Genomic DNA, 23,897 nt, shown 5'->3' with positions numbered 1-23,897 from the left:
ACTCTGCTTACGGTAGCTTGTAAACATAGCGTTGTATCGTCTGTCAGGAATGTAAGTATTGTTAATCATACTTCAAGAGGTATCTGGTGACGTCATTTGTCATAAAGACACGTTGGATGTTTACAATTCTTGCAGGAGGAGAGCCGTCAATCAGTAATATTACTAACTGAATACGTCCATCAGTCATATCTAACCATCTCAGCTTGAATCTATACCGTTCTTCAAAATTCGAATATGTCTATGGTATACCTTTTATATGCATTTTTTATTTTTATTCTCTTTTTTTTTGTGGGGTGTGGGGTGGGGGGCTTTCTTACATAGTTACAAATCTTACCAATGATCATTCTAAAACGCTGGACTGTTTTTTGTTTTCTTCTTCTTCTTTTCTTATAGTAGAATAGTTATTATTTAAAAATGTCACACGAAAAACTAAAACATATATTCTGTAATGATCATCATCTTTCAGACCATGTCCCCGTTACAGTTGGGATTTTGACCTAGGGGTCATGGCGGTGTCAGGTCTACCACAGAATCACAATTGTCTTGAAAAGAGTACTTAGTCTCAATCCTTGTATTTCGTCACTATACAATTACTAAAATGTAACTCCATTTTCTACCAGTTTATTAGCGAACTGTTCCGTTTGAAAGTCAAAGATGCAATTAAGCTGAAATGATATGGTGTAATTTAACCATGTATTTAATGGTATTAAAAATGCCAGGGTTGGTTCCGTTTCTCGGATCTAAGGTAAAGGTTATGGACATGAACGGCTGAAAAGGAGCACCCCAGCCGCGTTGGTGTTTTGTTTTAAATAACAATACAGTTGTTGAGGCTTACAACTAGCCGTCATAACATACAACCAACTTAGCAACCAAACCAACCTTAGCAACCAACAAGGCAAAAATAGTGTGTACGAGTGTACGCGCTTCTGCTAAACGCGTTATATCTATAAGCATTCTATATTTATTAGTTGGCACCATAGGCGTACGGGACCATTTCAGTTTGGGGGGGCAGAACTTTTCGTGCCCGAAAGTTCCCGTGACACTATCTAAGCGGAGCGCCACCATCGGTTGGCGCGTAGCGTACAAAATTTTTTGGGCAAACAATGCCTCTCAGATTGCCGGAAACGGCACTTCTGAGGCCTTGCAAGATGCATCTAAACATTTTTTATTTTATAATCTCACGTTTTAGAAATTTACACTTCCCCAAAAATTTGGTAAATTAGAAGAAGAAAAAATGGTAACATCACTTTGAAAGGGAAAAATGGGATAGTATATTTTTTAAGCTCCTATTTAGTTACCTTATTTATTATTATAACACAGTACTCAGCTAACTCCAGTAAAACATACATTGTTCAACGACACGTAGGCGGGATAATGTCGCTATGCCGGGTGAGACTGCAATTTGTCTCACAAAACAGTATAAAATGTAACAAGAATATGATAAACCTGTACTACTAGGCTTGTAGGCACTCCCCCCCCCACCCCTCCATCCATGAAAAAGAAAATGTTTCTTATATACACTCATGTTGGGGGTGTCCAGGTCAAGGCGGCGGAAGCACTTTAATCTGGAGGGCACCGACATCAAAGGGCACTTTGTAGAAATTCGATTGGACTGAAGCAGCCTTACATTTAGTACCCTTTATAACTCTTATTGTATATCTTATTTGCGTATACACATCACTCCATCAACGCCCCCCCCCCCCCCCCAAGGAAAATATGCCTATACTAGCACTGCAATATCCAATGCGCAAATTGGGAAACAAGGAACAAGTTTTCTTTTGAGACAAAATGAGGTGAAATCATGCTAGTTGCTAATGTAGGAATCTTCCGAATTAAATTTTTTTTCTTGTTAATATCTTAACAAATTTTTTCCATTCAAAATAGCTTTGAGTTTGACCCACAGAAATTCATTAAAAGTCACGGGCTTAGCCAGGATTTGCAAAGTTGTATGTACGACTATCTGAGCGGAGCGCCACCATCGGTTGGCGCGGAGCGTACTAGAAAATTTTTGGTTTTTACAAACCCCTCAGATGGCCGGAAACGGCCCTTCCCGAGTATTCATTCTGGTTCCCTGGCCTCTTGCTAACTTGAGGCACCTCAATTTTTATGTAGAAAAAAGGCACATTTTTAACCTGAGGAAAAGTGGGGGGGGGCACGTCCCCCCTGTTCCCCCCGGTTCCGCCGCCGTTGGTCCAGGTATACAATTGACTAGTTAGAAAAAAAAATTTATCGTGCAAAAAGGGTGGTAGCCCAGATGAACTGCGCTTACGATGGTGTTACACGGAAATATTCGGGCAGCATGATGCTAAATAAAGAAAATCATGGAATTGTCGGGCAAAAATTTGAAAAAAATTCGGGCAAGCTTCTGCATATTTATATATATATATATATTTCCAGAGGACAAGAAATTCGGGCAAAAGTCCTGAAAAATTCGGGCAGCCTAAGAGGAGAAAAAAAAAAATATATATATCTATATTTTTTCTCCTCTTAGGCTGCCCGAATTTTTCAGGACTTTTGCCCGAATTTCTTGTCCTCTGGAAATTTGGGGGGCAGTCTGCCCCCCTGCCCCCCCCCCGCCTCGTACGCCTATGGTTGGCACGTCAATAATTACATAGCCTATACATTTAATAACTTCGGTATCATTTACCCATATAAATCTGCTTGTTATAATGTGATTCAAATCTCGTCTACATGACCTACCCTCTCATATTTCTTAATATTAATGATCCTAATTTTACGATGACCCAAGAACTTTCCACTTTCATGTGTTACACAGTCATCATAAACCACAAGTTGAGTAGTATACAAATAATGAATGGTTTCCATTCGTGCAATAGTGCAAATATTTCATGAGTTGAAAGATGGAATGTTCCATTCAATGAGGCGCAGCCGAGTTGAATGGAACAAATTACATCTTTCAAACGAATGAAATATTTGCACTATTGCACGAATGGAAACCATTCATTATTTGTTTTATACAACATATTATATTAAGATGGGTAAAATGCACTCATGCAACAGATTGTTTTGAAGAGACAGGTTTATCTGCTCTCTTACGATTGAGAAAAGTGCTATCAAAAAAGTATAACCCATGGTTCTATTTCATAGACTCCCCTCTTCTCTCTCTGTTCGCCCCCCCCCCCTCTTCCCCATCTTATTCCACCCGCTCCACCCGAATCATGACTATTATTGGCAATACAACAGCAAGTTGATCAAACAAGTCATGACATCATAAAATGTTTGATGCGCATGCGTCAGACCGTCGTGAGGGTTTCATTAGTATCTTCTGACAACGTCAGACAATGTTTGGGTTTACGATGTCAAATACATGTCATAAACCCAGGTGTCAAATCCATAAGTTTTGAAGAGTAATAAAATTTAAATACCAACGATTAACATACATATGTTTAGAATTGTAGCACATTGTTCCAACTGCTAGCTTTACAGTATGTTCCATTATCGAGGCACAAAATATTTAAATTGATTCCACATTAGTTTGTATGAGATTCATTGATTTTCGTTTAAGATTAGAATAATCAGACGACTTTGTGAAATACGTCAATCAATCGTGTGATTTATGATTTGTAAACTATAGGACCATGAGACTTTACCAACAAATAAAACGGTGATTTCAATTTCTTTTCGAGCGGTCTCAAATGACATCAGTGAAAATGAATTGAAGAATAAAGACAGTTTGATCATCCGTAGCCCATGATGACTTCACAAATTATATCGCACAATTATCTACTGATCGCATTTAAATATGAATATTTATGAAGGTGTTGTATCTCAGCAACAGAGAAAAAGCTATCAAATTGGGAATTGGACCAACGTCTTTCTTTCTACTTGCTCTGTATTATATTTCTTTCTTTGAAAACTGTAGACGATGTTATATCTTTAATTTTTTTTTTTTTTTTTTTTAGCCTTTGAAGAAGATCCTGCTAGGATCGAAACGTCAGGCCAACTTACTTTTACACATCTTTAATATTGGGAGGAGAAATCCGAAATCCAGTTGGGACAATTATTTTCTATACTGTAGTGTCATGTCCTGCTTCAGAGCACTCGTATTGTCAGTACGAGCATTATGAATATCATGTTTCTATCAGATCAAGGTTAGGAACTGTTTGTACTGTCAATACCAGTGCTTTGAGAGCCTGATATTGGAGTACAGTTTAGAGAGGTATTAGCGTTAGGAAATTGTCTGAACTGGCTGCAGTTTCAGGTAAGATATGAATATGCAGTCAATAATATTATAAAACTGATCCCGCATTTAATTACAAAAGAAAATAGTATTTGTCATCGAATATCATATTAAGTATTAATAAGGGAAGACTAAATTCAGGAGTCACGAAATGAATATTAAACAACAGACTGTTTGGGTTTATTGTTTTGTTTCTGTTTATTTTTTATGTGTGTTTTTTTTTCAGTTCTTGTACTCAGTTGTATACGGAGTGTTAGCTCAGCGGTGCTGCCAATCGTAAGGTCCCCGGTTCGAGTCACCCCAAGATTAATGTATGTCGTCCGGTTACAGAGTTGTTGACAATTAACAATTCATAATCATCGACGTTAAATATGAATCTAAGAGACTGACTTCGGTCAGCTTGCGGTTTTGATAAGGCAATGAGGCTTCTTCGCGAGTTCCTGCTTGCAGAAGGATCTAAAATACATACATATATACTCGTTCTTAGAGACCTGTTCTTGTATTCGTACTCATACAAAGGGAGATTCCACTGGTAATGGCATACTCAGACTGTTGTTCTGCTACTACCAGTCTGGTGACCGAGTAACCGAGTAAGAACACAATGGATTACCAAGAAACAACGTTTCATTGTTCAAAGTAAGGGTCAATTGAAACACTTCAGTAGAATACAATATGTAACTACAAACTCTTATTTTTATAATTTCATAATATTTAAGTGTACTTGACTTGAGTTTATTTATTTGTTTTAATATTTATTGTTTGGAGGACCCCTATGACCTCAAAATTGTTTATATTGCCTTTCCCAACAAAGAAAAATCTATGAAATAAAAATGAAAAAAAAATCTGATAAATAGATTTATATGTTTTTTTCTTCTTTTAGAAAAGCAACCCATATGTGCATGGAAATGGAAACACCAAGGACTAAATGCATGTCTACACGACAAAGCCCATAGATCGGGACCATGTAATCCCGATATAGTGGCCTGCCTGTCTTAATATTATGCGTTCTATCGTAAGCAAAAGCAAAACAAGAACAAAAGAAAAATTACCGAAAATCTGTTTCAAGTTCTTACGACATTTCAACACAGACGAACACCTATACGTACGACAAAAAGCTAAGAGTCTGGTATAAAAAAAATGTTGTTCATCGAAGTAACATATTTTCAGGTCTATGGTCTCCCTAATATATGGCGACTAGAACCAGAAACAACAATTAGTTTTATGCTCATTAGGCTATAACTTCTTTTTAGGAAAGTTACCGGTACCCAAGATAGAACCTGACCACAAAAAAACATCTTTATTCCCCCTCCCCTACCCCTTCGACCCCAGCCTTCCTTACATCGAGACTGTAACCTGTAATGTTACATTAAAGGGAGTGAGGTATTACAATTCAACTATAGAGGGCAACATATCGTACACATGATCTCGGCTGAAGGTTGGTTTACGGGGATTAACAGAGTATTGTTCGTCTATAATGAACTGAAAAGGAATTACAGAGGTTCTATACATGACCTCAGCTAAACGGCCGAGAAGCAAGAAGACTGCCACCCATGATAGAGCCATACCACGAAAAGACATGTGCTTCATTAACATTTAATTATAAACTGCTCGAGGCATTAAGTATAAATCGAGTGTGACTATTTATCGCAGAAAGAAAATACACATTCATGTTTTGTGTTTATGAATGTTTTGTTTGTTTGCCGCGCGGCAGGAGACATTTCCGTGTAAACACAACCATCTGTTTTGAACACTCAAGCTTTAGTTAAAGAAAAAACAAAATTGTTGCGTATTCCTTCAACCTCTAACTCATAATTTTCTAGCTCTAACTCATAATTTTCACAGCAAGCAATATCATTTGACAGAGCTTTGATTCTTTGTAGGCACCGTCATATGACGTCACATTGAAATCAATCACATAGCGCAAGATTTCTTTTCCTCTTGAACGGATACTGTTCTTAGAGAGTTCGACCCTTATTTATAAATATATATTACCGAAAAGCGAGGGGTTCTTTTAATCACAAAAATGACCAATTTCTTTAATTACTGTTCATATCAGCGGAATAAATAAGTAATACATCTATGAGTTTAAGCATTTTGAAAACAAAAGTTCCACAATATATTTGGCCTTGGGCAAACACGCACGTTAATTGCGCACGAATGTTTGAAGTCTTCTTAGAATGAAGAGTTTAACCATTTCATTAAGAGGTAAACAAAAAACGATAATATCTCATAATTATATAGAAGTTTTTTTTTTTTTTTTGGCCTGTCGGAGGCATGAAACACTTAACAGTTAACGGGGCATATGTAAACATTTTCGTGTACTCTTAACATATATATTTTCGTAGAAATTGAAACCCTCTTTGGCCTCAAAATAATGTCTAAAACAAAGGACACCCGCTGTAACTATTTCCGTTCTAAGTGTGGTCAATAATTATAAGTGTTTCCTGCTTTCAAGCGTGTACTAAGTAAATCCTGCATTTTTTGCAGAAGACTTGCGCTTAAAGCTCTTAATACCCTGAAATTACCCTGAAAACTTCATATCTGCCAACCAATTACAATACATTGCTGCTACACGGACGTGTACACAGAGCATAATGTTCTAGTTTATTTAAGCTGACAACCGTCAATTTATTTTGACAAAAAGCGGCAACACATTAAGAAGGCATTGACATAATTCTAGACATTCTGTGCCATGGCAGTCCAATTTTCTGCATAAATTTATGATATTAAATTATGAGGAACTTTCTGAAAGAGCATCATATATCAAAACGGAATTAATTTTTCTTTTTGCCTGTGAATGTAGTCGGAAAGCTGACAAAATTGAATGCTCGTGGAAGAATTATGCCCATCATAGACTTGATAAGGCGATACTGAACATGTCTAATCTAATAAATTTGCTTTTACAGCCATCTGTATTGCCCCAGGTTATAGAATTTTGAATCTTGAATTTTGCCACAAGTTTAATAGAAATCTTAAAAAGAAAAAAATGACAACCGTGGCAGTATATATATATATATATCTATATATATATATATATATATATATATATATATATAGTTATGATTGCAGACATATGTTTACATTCGTGCATGGTAGCTGGGGCCTATGTGTACCTTGGGCATATGTTTACCAACTTCTTGGTAAACATAAGTCCGAGACATTACCAATTCAAATATATATGAAAACGAGTAATGAGTTGGAAAAACCAGAACAGTGAAAAAAATTCCAGCCTCAACCGGGATATATATATATACATACACCTTGCAGCATTACAACAGCAAATATATATATATATATATACACGAGTAAGTATCAATATATGAAGTTGACTTCCAATAAGTGATCGTTATCTTTCGCCTGGCCTGCGATTAGATACGATCATCACATGCTGAGAAACGAAAGCCTGATTGGCAACTAATGCAGATCTGCAGTTAGTGATCGGTATTTAACGTCGACTTCGTAGCAAATAAAGACCGCAATGAAGTTCTGTCGGTTATACACATAGCACACGCGTGCTATTAGTTATCAGTATCTAATGTGGGCCGTTTAGCGGTACGCTCCAGCGTTTAATAGAGGGCGCCGTCCTATCGATCATAATGTGCATATACTGCTATAAACGAGCTCTAAATGAAAATATTGCGATCGTATGAAGAACGCGTACAGTTGCGAACATGCCTGATGAACTTGTTTACTGTGTCGCTTCGTGATTGACTTGTTCATCGTTCCATTTGTGCGGGTTTGCGGAACGAAAAGCAAACTACAGATAAATAGAATTCAACACCGCTACACCAACCCGCGCATGTACACTCAGAGTATACTATACTTATAACAGATGGTGAAGTTAAACGTTAACCATGAAAACAACATCTACGGAGACTTAATCCAAAACTATAATAATAATCATTAATTGATGTGATGGAGATTTTAAATCAGGAATAACCTTATATAAACAAAGACATATGGAGTGTCAGCCGATACTCATATAGCTAGTACAGTAACTACTGGTGTCACCTGTAACACATATTACACATGTTACGAACTCACTGATGCACGACTGTGGGACACGAACAGTAAAGTAACATGTGTTACAGGTGGCACCAGTAGTTACTATACTAGTTATGTGTTTGAAGTATAAAAAGAGGTACGGTACCGCTTGTTTCCAGTTCACACCTCTCTTTATATTACGCCAATTCGTCACGCCCAGAACGAAGAAAGGTCATGTGCGGGTATATCCATAGGCCTACTTATATCATAAAACGACTATAGATACGACTTCATTTTAGAATCGCGTATTAATGAACTCTCACTAAATGGTTGGTACAGCAACTATACTGTTCATGTCCCACAACCTTGCATTAGTAAATTACTACTTTGTGTTCGTAACATGTGTGACAGGACATGAATAGTTACTATGCGAGCCATGAGTATCGGGTGGTAGTGTATTCCCTTACCGTACTTAACCATATAATATAAATGCATAACCGAACACTCGAACAGTTTACAAGAAGTGAGTAAAAGTGACAATAACACAAACCAATAGCGCATGAAGTTTTCGTGATTCGTACTAGTCATTGCCTTTTATATAGAAATAAACATTTGACAATATTGTTTCTAAAATAAAGAAGAAAAAATAGAGAGGATGTTTAGCTTAGGCTAAACTGACATTGAATGCAGTAACAGCAATTTAACTGATTTCCTGCGTATCATTTGAGAACAGTAATGCACGGGACAATTGACTATATATGGGTGAAGATTGCAAATATAATGAATTAAGCAAAATGTCAAGATTTGTGAAATTTTCAAGTTCTCCACATTTTCTTACTTGTGACTGATATAGAACATTATTTGCATAAGTGACGAAATGTAGATTGCTAAATGGGATCACTGATGATTAGCTCATTAATACTTTAATTCATTTGGTTAAAACATTATTGTAATTAATTGTAATCTTATTGTGATTTAAAAACGTGGTTGGCCTGCTTTGAATTGCCAATCAAACGAGAGAAATAAAATGTTATCTTTTAATTTATTGCAAAGAAGATTCAATTTTTATCTTACTTCTATTTCATATTTGGGTATTGTGGAGGGTAGGGAAGGTTGGGGCGAGGTTGTTGGGAGGGGGGGGGGCATCATGGTACTATACCAATTTATCTCATCACTCAACCATATCATGTAATTATGATATTTATGTATAAGCCTTCTTGAAACATACTTAATTAAGGGATAACCTCATCACTTAGTCAAATAGCATTCAACTGAACCATATAGCCACGCCGGTAAACATAATTAACAATAACAACAATAATTTGTATAGCATTCAATATATAAACTAACTAAAATAATGGAAAAAAAGTTTACTTATCTTACCTTCATTTGATATGTATTCAAAAGGTCATCACCTGGAGAAGGCTGATTTCTTGAGTTTTTTCACTGAAATTATCCGAAACGAAATTCACAACCTCATCTTTAGCCCAGAAATCTTTGAGCTCGTTTCCATGAGAGACGGCGAATTTGTTCCTCGTTGGATTCCTTGGAATAAGTTATACATCCATTTCTCCAAGATGATGCCGGCGTCCACACTGTATACGTAAAAAGGAAAATTTAGTCTTCCCCTTTTCCTTCTTTTTTTAAGATTGGCAAATCGTTAAATTATCGGCCTCGTCAAATTTTCGCTTCAATTCACTGATAAACCAGGTGACATCAAGGCAAATGTTTAACGTTTTAGAGTCCAGACAGACAGGTTCCCCCCCCCCTCTTTTTCTTTCCTTTTTTTGTCTTTTTTGCTCTTCTCAATAAATCCACTCAATTCCGTAGCTTCAAGCTTTATAAAAACGAAGAAGAAAAAAGAACACGTAAAGAGTTGTCGGATAAACGCGTATAGAGAATTTCGAGTGTATTCTTATAACTTACATATAAATATGAGTGGAATTTTCGAAAATTATATATCGTAATAACCATAACAGTTTCATCCCTGCAGTTATTATCGTGTTATATATAAAGGATATGAAATTATCACATTTGTAAACCTGGTTCCAAAACTATTTATCATTTTGGACATAAGATTGATTTTTTGTCCCCTTTTGCTTGTAAAAATTGAATCTTCCGTATATAGCCGAACTGCCTCTGCTGTTATATATGGTCGTGAAACGTATCGTTTCTATCCGTATATCCGTAGCTATAGATTCATTAGGGCTATATATATGTTGTACTGTTGCTAAAAATTGTTAACGTGTTCGGTGTATACTAAAAAACAAAAATCAAGAAATTCTCCTTTCCTTTTCGATGCAAGCAGTATGTACATGCGATATAAAATATTAAGACATATTAATATACACTCGACAAAACAGATTGCAAAAATACATATTTTCGATCAAGAATTTTTTGTTTATTGTCTACAGAGTGAGCCACTTTTTATAGAAAGACAAAATAAATGTTGAATTTTAGACTTGATCAAGTCTTCAGCCTTGTTTATGAAGAACATTACAACCTGTGATATCTCCAACATGCATGAATATAGTTCTCTTAGCTGTTAGCTGTCTGTGAAACTTGTTCATGACTGTTATCTCTATCACATAGACTTATAATGATTATTGGGGTTTTTTGTTGTCTACTTTACTGCATACACAGTGTATACTGTTGCAGTTATTCAGTAATTCTGTTTGTTTTATTCGGATCAGGTCAGAGTTCAGAGATTTGATCCTGACAGACATAGGAGTTGAACAAGGAGAGTCGAATCCACGATTGAAATGTGGCCCAGCCAAAACCAATCTATTTACTAATGCAGTTTGTATAGAATGCGTGCAGTGTATTTTAAGCAGAGTGATTCTATGTCATTTGATCCGGAACAGACCCGGGTCTGCTTTTCGAGACGGCATATTCACATAAATATTATTTGCTGTCACTGTAATCGCTCTCTATTGGATATCAACACTGAAATTCTAAGGAAACTCATCCTTTAAGTCTAAGTACAATGATCGTAATATTTAGAGCGTGTTGCTACTACCTGCGCACATATTATTATTATTTTGTAGATATTCAGCATATTGAAGACACTTAAATCATGTTAGGTAAATTTTAAGAATGATCTCGAATATAAAGCTCAACCACAAAAGCAAAAAACAAAAATGCTAAAGATAGGCCAGTCGTAAAGTATCTCCATGTTCCACATGATTCGCCATTAATCATTTCTAACATTTTACGTCAGAATATGATCTCTGACATTAAAATCATATCATACCAAACATAGTACCGGCACATCCCGAGACTGACATAAGTGGGCTTATCTTTTTAATGTTTAATTAATGACGACTGTATTGACTTCGATACAAAGTCAGAACAATAGGCGAACGTACTTTTTTGTCCATGCAATTAAAATCATACAAAAGAGATGAAGGAAGGCTGGAAGGTACATGTAACTATATATTCACGTACTGAGTTTTGGTCGAATATAATTCGTCAGATTGTCGAGTGTTGACTCAAACTAAGGTACAGTATAGCAAACCCTAGACAAATATGAATATCTTTGCAACAAAATGAAGTTTATATGAGTAAGTGATTAAATGCTTACATTTCTCAACGTTTAGTTCATATCCAGACATCTTTCATAATATTGGTAATATAAAGTAGATTTATGTTTTCTTTTTTTCATGTTATTTGAAATGAAACTTGACTAGTCAAGTTATAGTTAGTGTATTAGTTTTAACATGTGCTGGCATTGCATTGCATCTGAGATGTTTTAATGTGCAGAGAGGTTGGTGGGCTTGAAGGAGTAGGATGAGGAGGGAGGGGGGGGGGGGGGGGGTAGGGTCTACATAATGGTTTTTGAAACTAAAAGGCAAATACTTATGCCACAGTGTCCAATAACCTCTTAGCATATCTTCACCTCCCTAAAAAATCGTTTCAATCAGGATTCACCATTGTGGATTATTTAACGAATACCATATACATGCATGTACATGTATACATGTATAAATATATGTATATTTATATATATATATATATATATATATATATATATATATATATGTATATATATATATATATATATTTCAATCAGGATATATATAGATATATAATATATAATAGATATATAATCAGGATATATATAGATATATATATATATATATAGATATATATATATATATATAGATATATATATATATATATATAGATAGACATATATATATATATATATATAAATATACGCACGTACATACAACAGTGAAACGTCAATACAAGGACGATGCTATATATGTAAGTTTGAGTACGTTTGACATTTCTACTCAAAATACTGTCAAAATATTCATGACTCTCTCTCTAATTTTTCCTGTAGTTATACGGAGTTTCGACTTCTGGGTAATGTAGGTGAGCCGCATTCAAGCGTGTATATGTCTGCACTATCTATATACGTAACACGTTATGAATGTAACAATGAATTGTGTCAATTCATCCAAACAAAACACTTCCAAATGGCCTACTTTAACACTGAAGCATGAAACGACAAACAATATATAATTGACTACTACTCGGGATGAAATATCGAAATATTAGGATAGCAAGATACGCCGTTCGATGTATGCTGTTGTAATAATGCAATGTGTGTGTGTATATATATATCCCAGTGGAGGCTGGAAGTTTTTCATTGTTCTGGATTTTCCAACTCATTACGTTTTCAATTTTTAGAAAACTTTAGAAACTTTGCTACACAAATAATCAATATGTTACTGCCAAATTATTATTAATGTAAACACCTAAGATTGTGGCAATATATATATATATAAACATATACACAAGTATGACAATAAGAGTAGTATGAACTAAGTATTAGAACTATAGGCTACTATAGCAAAATATCACGATAGAATTGATATGAGGAGTATGACGATATGAGTAGTATGGAAGTAGTCATTCTAGTTATAGGCTATAGAAACATCATATGTTGGAACTGATGTGAGGAGTATGACGATATGAGTAGTATGGAAGTAGTCATTCTAGTTATAGGCTATAGAAACATCATATGTTGGAACTGATATGAGGAGTATGACGATATGAGTAGTATGGAAGTAGTCATTCTAGTTATAGGCTATAGAAACATCATATGTTGGAACTGATATGAGGAGTATGACGATATGAGTAGTATGGAAGTAGTCATTCTAGTTATAGGCTATAGAAACATCATATGTTGGAACTGATATGAGGAGTATGACGATATGAGTAGTATGGAAGTAGTCATTCTAGTTATAGGCTATAGAAACATCATATGTTGGAACTGATATGAGGAGTATGACGATATGAGTAGTATGGAAGTAGTCATTCTAGTTATAGGCTATAGAAACATCATATGTTGGAATTGATATGAGGCGAACGACGACCTTAGTAGTATGAACTGCTCATATCGTTATGTTGCCACATTCTTAGGTGTTTATTAATAATAATTTGGCAGTAACATATTGATTATGTGTGTAGCAAAGTTTCTAAAGGAGTCGGTTGCCTCAACCGCCTGAGATTTCACCTCCAAAGACAAAATCCTCCATCCTATATATAATACCATTATCTTACCTTATATATTTTAGCATAGTTCTGCCAGGGCCAACAACTTTCTTTCGCGACTGCAGAAACTTCACGTTCTTCAAAAATGGACAGTGCGTTACATAACAAAGAAGGCCTCGTTTTCCGGCAGTAATTCTCTTTTCGCTAAACTCAACAACCTTAATATTATATGACATCAGCATTCAGCAAACTTTCATCCTTAATGTTCCAATCTTGCAATGGACTTTACCTTAGTTTTTCAATCGTTTATTCCGTACACATGCAACCACAACAGTATATAGATTTAGCAACTCTCTCAGCATACCTGTAAATCGTTTAAATTCCACTCACCATTGTATCTGTTTGAAAGGTCTTAGTACGATCTGGAACTCTTTCAATGACCGTCATAAGTCTGTTTGTTATTTATATATTTCTTATCGTTTCTTGTCTTTTATATTGTCTTATGTTTGCAGTTCAATGGATCGTATAGCGATGTGGGTACATGGTAGGGTGGGCGAGGATATGAGATTCCTATTTCCATACGATAGTGTGTCAACCATAGACGTACGGGACCATTTCAGTTTGGGGGGGGCAGAAATTTTTGTACCCGAAAGTTCCCGTGACACTATCTAAGCGGAGCGCCACCATCGGTTGGCGCGTAGCGTACAAGAAAATTTTTGGCAAAAAATGCCTCTCAGATTGCCGAAAACGGCACTTCTGAGGCCTTGCAAGTTGCATCTAAACATTCTTTTTTTTATAATCTCACGTTTTAGAAATTTACACTTCCCCTAAAATTTGGTAAATTAGAAGAAGAAAAAATGGTATAATTACTTTGAAGGGGAAAAATAGGACAGTATATTTTTTAAACTCCTATTTAGTTACCGTATTTATTATTTTAACACAGTACTCAGCTACCTCCAGAAAAACATACATTGTTCAACGACACGTAAGCGGGATAATGTCGCTGTGTCGGGTGAGACTGCAATTTGTCTCACAAAAAAGTATAAAATATAACAAAGAATATGATAAACCTGTACGTACTTCTAGGCTTGTAGGCACTCCCCCCCACCATCCCTGAAAAAGAAAATGTTTCTTATATACACTCATGTCGGGGATGTCCAGGTATACAGTTGACTAGTTAGAAAAAAATTGATCGTGCAAAAAGCGTGGTAGCCCAGATGAGCTGCGCTTACGGTGGTGTTACACGGAAATATTCGGGCATCATGATGCTAAATAAAGAAAATCATGGAATTGTCGGGGAAAAATTTGAAAAAGATTCGGTCAAGCTACTGTATATTTATATATATATATATATATAATATATATTTTCCCTCTTAGGCTGCCCGAATTTTTCAGGACTTTTGCCCGAATTTCTTTTCCTCTGGAAATTTGGGGGGGGGGCAATCTGCCCCCGCCCCCCCCCCCGCCTCGTACGCCTATGGTGTCAACAGTATGACAATATGAGTATAGTATGATTTATTTATTAGCAATAATGCTATAAATACAATGGTAATGATATAAAGAAGGAATACGATAGAATATTGATATCGTAATGACGATAAGCAATAGAATAGAATGGATATGAGAAGTATGGATGAGTTATAAAGCTATAGCAAGTACAAGCATAGGATAGAACGGATATGAATAGTATGAATGAATTATAACGCTATAGTAAGTAGAAGCATAGAATAGAATGGATATGAGAAGTATGGATGAGTTATAAAGCTATAGCAAGTACAAGCATAGGATAGAACGGATATGAATAGTATGAATGAATTATAACGCTATAGTAAGTAGAAGCATAGAATAGAATGAATATGAGTAGTATGAATGAGTTATAAAGCTATAGCAAGTACAAGCATAGGATAGAACGGATATGAATAGTATGAATACGTTATAAGGCTTTGGCGAGCAGAAGTATAGGATAGAATGAATATGAATAGTATGGTAATATGGATACTATTGATTAGTTATTAGCATCAAATATGCTATAGAAACAAGACTGGATACTATGCGGATAAGTTTATATGGTAAAGGCAATAAATAGGCTTTATAGCAAAGATATAGCATAGGTATAGCATAGACGGATATGAATGATATATACAGGATGCTCAGCCTTATGTACGGTAATAAGCAAGGAAGGTTACAGAAACAGAGCAACATGGAGGCTATTATGGCTAGCAGAACGGTATGAGCGACATCACTGTAGAATGGCATACTAGTAGTTCGAACGATTCAGAAACAGAGCAAGATGGAGGCTATTATGGCTAGCAGAACGGTATGAGCGACATCACTGTAGAATGGCATACTAGTAGTTCGAACGATTCAGAAACAGAGCAAGATGGAGGCTATTATGGCTAGCAGAACGGTATGAGCGACATCACTGTAGAATGGCATACTAGTAGTTCGAACGATTCAGAAACAGAGCAAGATGGAGGCTATTATGGCTAGCAGAACGGTATGAGCGACATCACTGTAGAATGGCATACTAGTAGTTCGAACGATTCAGAAACAGAGCAAGATGGAGGCTATTATGGCTAGCAGAACGGTATGAGCGACATCACTGTAGAATGGCATACTAGTAGTTCGAACGATTCAGAAACAGAGCAAGATGGAGGCTATTATGGCTAGCAGAACGGTATGAGCGACATCACTGTAGAATGGCATACTAGTAGTTCGAACGATTCAGAAACAGAGCAAGATGGAGGCTATTATGGCTAGCAGAACGGTATGAGCGACATCACTGTAGAATGGCATACTAGTAGTTAGAACGATTATTTGTTGGATCTGCCATTTTTACAGCGATAGTGCGGCGATTTCAGAAGATTGTAAAGACGAGACAGAAATCACGTTTCTTCCAGGAAATCAACGACTTACGTGCATGTGTATACTTTCCTTCCTTCTTTTGTTTACTCATATGACAAATCACGTGGCTTGGGAGCACACGACTAACACATTAGGTTTGGGGAATTCCACATATGTTATAACAGTAATCAACACTAGTCAAAATAGAATATTCATCTTCAAGATCTGCTACATACTCATCTAAGTATGTAGGGGGAGTGTGTGTGTGTGGGGGGGGGGGGGGGGTTCTTTCCCTTTTAGGATAGTAATGACCTCGATTTACTTTACCCTTACTGCTTTCACTGTGGTTTGTTATTAGTGCATGAACCACTTTCCGTTTGACTTTCATTATTTCCCTCTGAGACACAATTGTCGTACTTCCTTTTTCTGTTTTTGTTCTCATCAACATATTAGCCTCACCGCTTGTATTGTTGAGGAAATAACTCAAATTCATCACACAACACATCAGTGTTAGGTTGTTTTTCTACACTACTCTTCTTAATGTATTTAACCAATCTGTAGTATCTGTATACTTCAACTAACTTCATGGTACGCTAGGTATACAGGACTATTCTTGTCATACCCAACAAACCTTCCTTTCTTACACCTCGAATCTAGTTTCTTATGGTCATGTTTATAGGCATAGCATTCTGATCCAAATATTCTCCTTTCAGATAGGTCGGGTGTACGCCCTGTTAACGTGTAATAATGGGTTTGCTTAACACGGTTGTCGAAACATATGTTTCTAATATGTATGTATTTTAGATCCTCCTGCAAGCAGGAACTCGCGAAGAAGCCTCATTGGCTTATCAAAGCCGCAAGCTGACCGAAATCAGTCTCTTAGATTCATATTTAACGTCAATGATTATGAATTGTCAATTGTCAACAACTCTGTAACTGGACGAAATACATTAATCTTGGAGTGACTCGAACCGGGGACCTTATGATTGAAAGGCACCGGTGTTAACCTTTGAGCTAACATACCTATAAGGCTAAGGCTTATATGGGTGGGGTAGCTGTTTGGACTGCACATGTCCACAAGGTCGTATAGGCAAACCCTTGTCTATCAATTGACACCTCCCCCATTTCAAGGAGAGTTCTCTACTTGCTCTCAGCTGTATCATTTTGGTGGGGTGAGTACGGTGAAGAGGTTTCATGCCTTATGCCCATTTCCCTGAATACTGAGTCAATAGCATTTCCTGTGAATTCTGAAGCATTTTCAGACCTGATACACTGTACCTTGCCATACGGTGCACAATCTGCCAAAAACTTTTCCAATACTAATGCAGTGTCACCCTTGTTTCTAATGAAATAAACAAATATGGCTCCTGAATAATCATCAGTGAATGTTGCTGCATATCTGAAACCATCCTTAGCTACAGGGTTAATAGATCCTGCTAGCTCTGTGCGCACCAACTCTAGGGTTGTGGTATTCCTTAGCATCTGGTTTTATGCTCCTAATGTTTTCAAATTTAACTTGTGTGCAAGTTTTCACAATCAAAATGTTAACTTATCAACTTCACCTTTGATTTTCATATACTTTAGAGGGCTTTTTTTTTAATTTTGAAATATCTTCAAAATTACAGTGTCCTAACATTTCATGCCGTATATGAACATCATATACAGCGTGAACTTTTGTCAGGTACTGATTCTCCGTCCACAACGCTCAGATAATACAATCGCCCTTGTTCTGTAACGTTGTAACATCTTTCAAGTTGCATCCTTGCTGGATGGTCACTGTGGCGCCATTGTTGGTGGCAGCTTTGACTGAAAACATGTCTTGCTGGTAAGAAGGAATATACAGTCACTGCCGCTTCCAGAGTAGATTCTACATTCTTGCCTTTTGTACTTTGCAGGATAATTCTGGCAGTTCCACGTGTTTTAGCGCTACAATATTTTTTTTTTTCTGCTCGCTCCGCGTTTTGGTTTTCTGGGCGGAATGCATTCTCAATATACATATTTGACGTAGCTCCACAATCTACCATTAGGGTTCCTGGTCCTCCTCTTTGGGTGACTTGTGTTGCTTGAAATTGCGGCCAGCCTTGAATGAGAAGGAGTGATCTACCTTATCCTCTCTACTATCGATCTGTTCTGCTTTTTGTTCTGCGGTTGGGGGAATTCCACGAGACCAAAGGTCCGCGAGACCGAAAGTCCTCGAGACCGAATTTCTGAGAACCGATGGTCAGCGAGATCGATGGTCTATGGATGGTCCATCGATAGGCGTAACTAGATTTTTCCATTAGAGGGGCTTCAGAGGGGGTCAAAAGTATTGACAAAGGAGCAGTATTGTTTAAAATAGGGTATCGCTATATCTAATTATTAAGTTATATTGTATTCTAAAATTTCTTTTGGGACAGCAGGGGGGGGGGGGGGGGAGGCGAGACTTTGCGAGCGCGGGCTTTCGCCCCTACAACCCCTCTGGTTACGCCACTGGTGGAGCCCTAGTATCAATGCAAGCCGCCCAGCCCCCTTGCGCAAGTCATTGGTATACACTATGAAAAGAAATGGCATTACGTATTTATCAACGTAATACAACCGGTAGTAATATTTGTCTTACCGTACCACTATTATAGGCCTAGTAATAGTTTCGGTCTCTCGGACCTTCGGTCTCGCGGACCTCGGTCTCGCGGACCTCGTTCTCGAAGACCTTCGGTGCCGCGGACCTTTTTTAATTTCGGTCTCGCGGACCTTTGGTCTCGTGGACCTTCGGTCTCGCCGACCTTCGGTCTCGTGGACCTTCGGTCTCGTGGCCTGTAACCCTGCGGTTGTCCTTGCGCTTACGTCTCATGCAAGTTTCATCACTGTGTGTGGAACTGATATGGTAACTGCACCATGTTAACAGTTTGCAGAATCTGGCAATGTGTCCTGGCAATTTCCACAGTCATAACAGGCAAGTCTCCCTTATATATCATAATATTTCTTCTACCCTCAGTGGGTACTGCTCCTGTTAGTACCGCATTCGTAACATTGTCAGATTTGACATGGGACTCTACTCTATTTTGTTCAGACTCCTCAAACTTCTCCCGCAATTTGGTTTTGAATTCGGTAAAAATTATCTAATCATTACTCTGTCTTATGTGAATGACAAAAGCTTGGAAAGAGCCTGGCAAGCCTTTCAGAATCATATCTATCAGTTATCCATCACCAAGAGTCTCATTAGCATTTCTTAGGTCTGAAACTATTCCTAAGAGACATTAACTCTGTGTATAACGTTGTGATACGGGGCTTTCCCGGGCTTCAGTAATATTCTCTCAGTATTTGAAGAGCTTTCCTACCATCATGAGCAGCATCTCACATTACCAACGACAGGCTTTTATCATCTAAAAACTGTATAACTTCGGCATGACATTCTTCGTTCTTACCTGCTGCACCATTAACGTTGACGTCTTCCTTGTCAGCCTGCACCTTCGGCCGTTCGGTCTAAGCATAGTATAGTCTCTTTGAGTTTCATCATACGCAAGTTGCCTACGAATTTCGTCTCCCGTAGTTTAGTACTCATTTTCGTCCCCACTGAAGCAAAGTCTTTGTCATCAACTTGCTAAATCACGTCTGGGCCCGTAACCTGTTGGATCTGCCATTTCTCCAGCGAATAATGCAGCAATTTAAGAAGATTATAAAGACGAGACAGAATTCACGTTTCTTCGAGGGAATCCATGACTTAAGTGCAAGTGTACCTTCCTTGTTCTTTACTCATATGACAAGTCACGTGACTTGGGAGCACACAACTAACAAGGTTGCATACGCCCATTAAAAGCCCCATTGACTTACAGACTAAATCACAAAAGTAATATGGTCTCTAAGTCTAGACAGAAGTTCCCACTAGCTAAACGCTACCCATCACCGGATTTCTGACGAGTTGGCCTTTCATGGCACCATAAATTTTCCGTATCATGACTATGTATATTTTTGCTATCCGAGCCGGAAGTTTTCGTCACTTGTAAACAAACCTCTTTACTCAGTAGTAAACAATTTTCGTACGCTGCTCGTGGGAGGCCTAAAGGGGCCTCAATTGACCCAATTTTTGCACCACATGTACTTCCATTCATGCTCTTCAGCATGCAAGCCACAAGAAACCAGATCCTGATTAATAACAGGTCAAAAAAGATGTTTTCCTACTGCATTTTGGCACTTTTCCTGAGATAGGAGAACATCCGGGCGGACTGATGTAGACTCTAATAGGAGTATGCCACCACTATACTAACCTCTAGCATACAGAAACGTATACACTGGATAGGAAAGAAACGAGACAAGATAGTAGAAGTAGTACAAACCATTGTAATCAATGTTTCTTGTATAGACGGATACGAATAGACGTCTATGAACTGTACGGCGATATTACGGTACGAGTAGTTAGTTTACGGTTTATGAGCAACGAAGATGAATAGACGTACGCGAGGGTATGATAATTTGAGTGATAGATGCTAAAATGACACTGTAGTGACAGAAGCAATCGGTTCGATGTAAACCATATATATAGTATAGGAGATATGATATATATATATATATATATATATATATATTTATATATATATATATATATATATATAGTCTATATTTATATATATATATATATATATATATAGTCTATATATATAGTCTATATATATATATATAGTCTATATATATATATATATTTATATATATACATATATATATATATATATATAAATATATATAGTATATATATATATATATATATATGTATATATCATCATCATCACCATCAATTCGCTATTTTCGAATCGCCAATCACCTTTCCGTTGTTCATTAAGTAGAGTTATTCATGAAAAGCCGACCTCCTCTTGAAGTCCGTTCCCCGCCGCATTATGAGCTGTATCAAATGAAAGCTGGGCGTGATTCCTGGTTTCAAGGTATGCAAGTCACTGTCGCTTCTGACTGGCTCCCCGACAGAAATGGAATGGCTATAGAAAGATCACCACCAACAAAGGGCTCAATTGGCAGTATAGGCCAAAGCTTGTTAAACCCCGTTCATCTCCCTACATTTATCAAGTAAATAAGTTAACAAAACAGAAACGTGCTATAGCTAGTCGTGACCACAAATATCATAGTGACCATTATCCATCTATAGCCTACCCACTCGCTTATATATTAACGGTTAATCCACCTCTTATTCATTTCAGCGTTAGTATAACGCTAGAAGAGAAATACTGCCAAACAAGTTTGTTTTATTATTTATATCTTCAACGTGTGAGAATGTTTTTTCCCCTCCTATTTCCTCTTTTATTATTTCCTCCGTATACGATGTACTAAACGAAAAAGTTATGTCGCAGTTCATCGAAAGAAGAAGAAATTTATGACCAGATATTGAGAGTTATTTTGCTCTAAAATGTGTCAGGAGACCCTTAAATTAGTATTAGATGCATGCAGAACAAAATTTATGACAGGCATGTCTGAAGACTATAGAGTATTGCTCATATATAGTGACCCATCCTTTGCACCAACACGTTATTTTTGGCCAGTTTCCGTTGGGATCAAGAACATATTTTACGAGCAGGAAGTATGTATAAGCTATAGAAAATAAATTACCAAGTTGTCTAATCAGTGAAAACAATGAAAACAACTCGATGTAAATTATAAACCTGTAGATGACATTAAAAGATGTGAAGTATATTGTTTTCCTTTTTCCTTCGAAATATGGAAGTAATCAGTACAGCTGCAACAGCAAAGACGGTGATATATGTAGGTACATCGTTATACTCATAATAAAAGCATAATGACCTGTACTGCAGTTCGATCTTGTATATTTGTAGTTCGTACCTTTACCCTGCAGGACATATTTGAATTGCTAGTTTATATAATGGGTACAACAGTATTGGTACTCGCGCTAAGATTATTGTACTCGTATCCGTACACATGACAAGGGGAAACCTACTTCTACTCGTACTCATGCTGTTGTACTCTTACTATAGATACCTGTATAGGTGTTTCTGTTTTTCGATGGATATTCCAGGGCTTCATGTGGGGGGGGGGGGGGTGAGGGGATATCACCATGAGCCATAAATACTACAGTTACCATGGTATTACGTATTATAATGCATTATGCAAATTTCACTGAACAGGTACAGGAAGATAACGCAAACTGTAATTATCACTATGTTTTAAGTATAACTTTCCCTATCTCTTTCGTGGTGGTGGTAGGGGGGGGGGGAGGAATGGCGTGGACTGGGGATAACAGGAAGTTTACAATGCATTAGACAATTTTAAAGGTGTCTGCCATGGTGTCTAATGTATTTGTATTCCACTTTCCAATTTAAGAAACCGACACGTGATTTTACGAATGGTTAACGGAAAATTGGTGTTAATTCTTCTGAAATCGAATCAGCAGCTAGTGTATGCGGAAGTAACAAACTGCATGAAAGTCTAAATCCTTTTTTCTTTGTTAATTTTTATAATATTGCCGGATTTTCAATCAGTGCGGCAATATAGAAAAATACACCATAATTGTCAAAACCATGAGCTTCCACCAAATAGCACAGAAGGGGTGCGGCGGCACTTGAAGAGGGACGAATGATTAGGGAAATACAGAAAATTCTGTACCCTAACAAATATGAAGTACGCCATATTTGTCATACCTAATGTACCTCAGTATGCATTACTACATACAAGAGCCAAGGGAGGGCGTTTGACCCCGTGGGTCGTTGAAACAGACTCCAATGTAGGGGGATCTGGTGGTGCCTGCCCCCCCCCCCCTGAAAATTAAGGTTTCAGATCGTGAAATGGTGCATTCTGAGAGATCATTTTAGGCTATACATATAAATTAGGTTTATAATTATAGGTCTGCACGCAAGGTAGTGTTATCATCACGTGAATTGTTTTGTTAGGGTTGCAAACAAGGGGAGAGTGAGTACACCTCCCCACCCCCACCCCCACCCCCAACCCACACCTCCTGTATCCGCGCCTGCATAAAGGGAGAGGCGATGTAGCTATACACATTACAAATAGCTGCCATGCATTATCTAAAAGCTGTAAAGATAAATATATGATCCAGTGTTTATGCAATAAACGAAGGTTCTAACTATGTAGGAGAAATGGGCGTACAGTTCAGAGAATTTCCATTTGAGCTGTTTTCTTAATGCACGGTGATGCGTAGCTTACAAAGTTCCTTGGATGAGAATTGACAGAGCTTGGTCTCTTTAGCGTCTTGAAAGTAATAATATCCCGCATTTTTTCCTTGAGGTTGCCAAGATGAATTATTAAAAGGATGAACGGTTTGATAAAAGATAAACACGTGCAATATCATTTAAATTTCCAATAGACTTTAGCTACACTGTTAATTTGCATTTTATGTAAATGTCATCAGCAA

General features: G+C 37.2%; 1 protein-coding gene across 1 annotated transcript in view; it reads right to left on the bottom strand.

Moving 5' to 3' along the window:
• Positions 1-20,245, bottom strand: part of LOC139973169 (atrial natriuretic peptide receptor 1-like) — a 227,082-nt gene extending 206,837 nt beyond the window's left edge. Inside the window, exons 1-2 of the mRNA XM_071979662.1 lie at positions 19,936-20,245; positions 9,569-9,780 (exon numbers count right to left, since the gene is read on the bottom strand). The gene's annotated coding sequence lies outside the window, so the exon portion shown is untranslated. The remainder of the gene's footprint in view (positions 1-9,568; positions 9,781-19,935) is intronic.
• Between the last annotated feature and the right edge of the window lie 3,652 nt (positions 20,246-23,897).

This window comes from Apostichopus japonicus, chromosome 2 (genome assembly GCF_037975245.1).
Source record: "Apostichopus japonicus isolate 1M-3 chromosome 2, ASM3797524v1, whole genome shotgun sequence".
Classification (NCBI taxonomy): domain Eukaryota; kingdom Metazoa; phylum Echinodermata; class Holothuroidea; order Aspidochirotida; family Stichopodidae; genus Apostichopus; species Apostichopus japonicus.
This window is presented reverse-complemented; position numbering and strand designations above follow the sequence as displayed.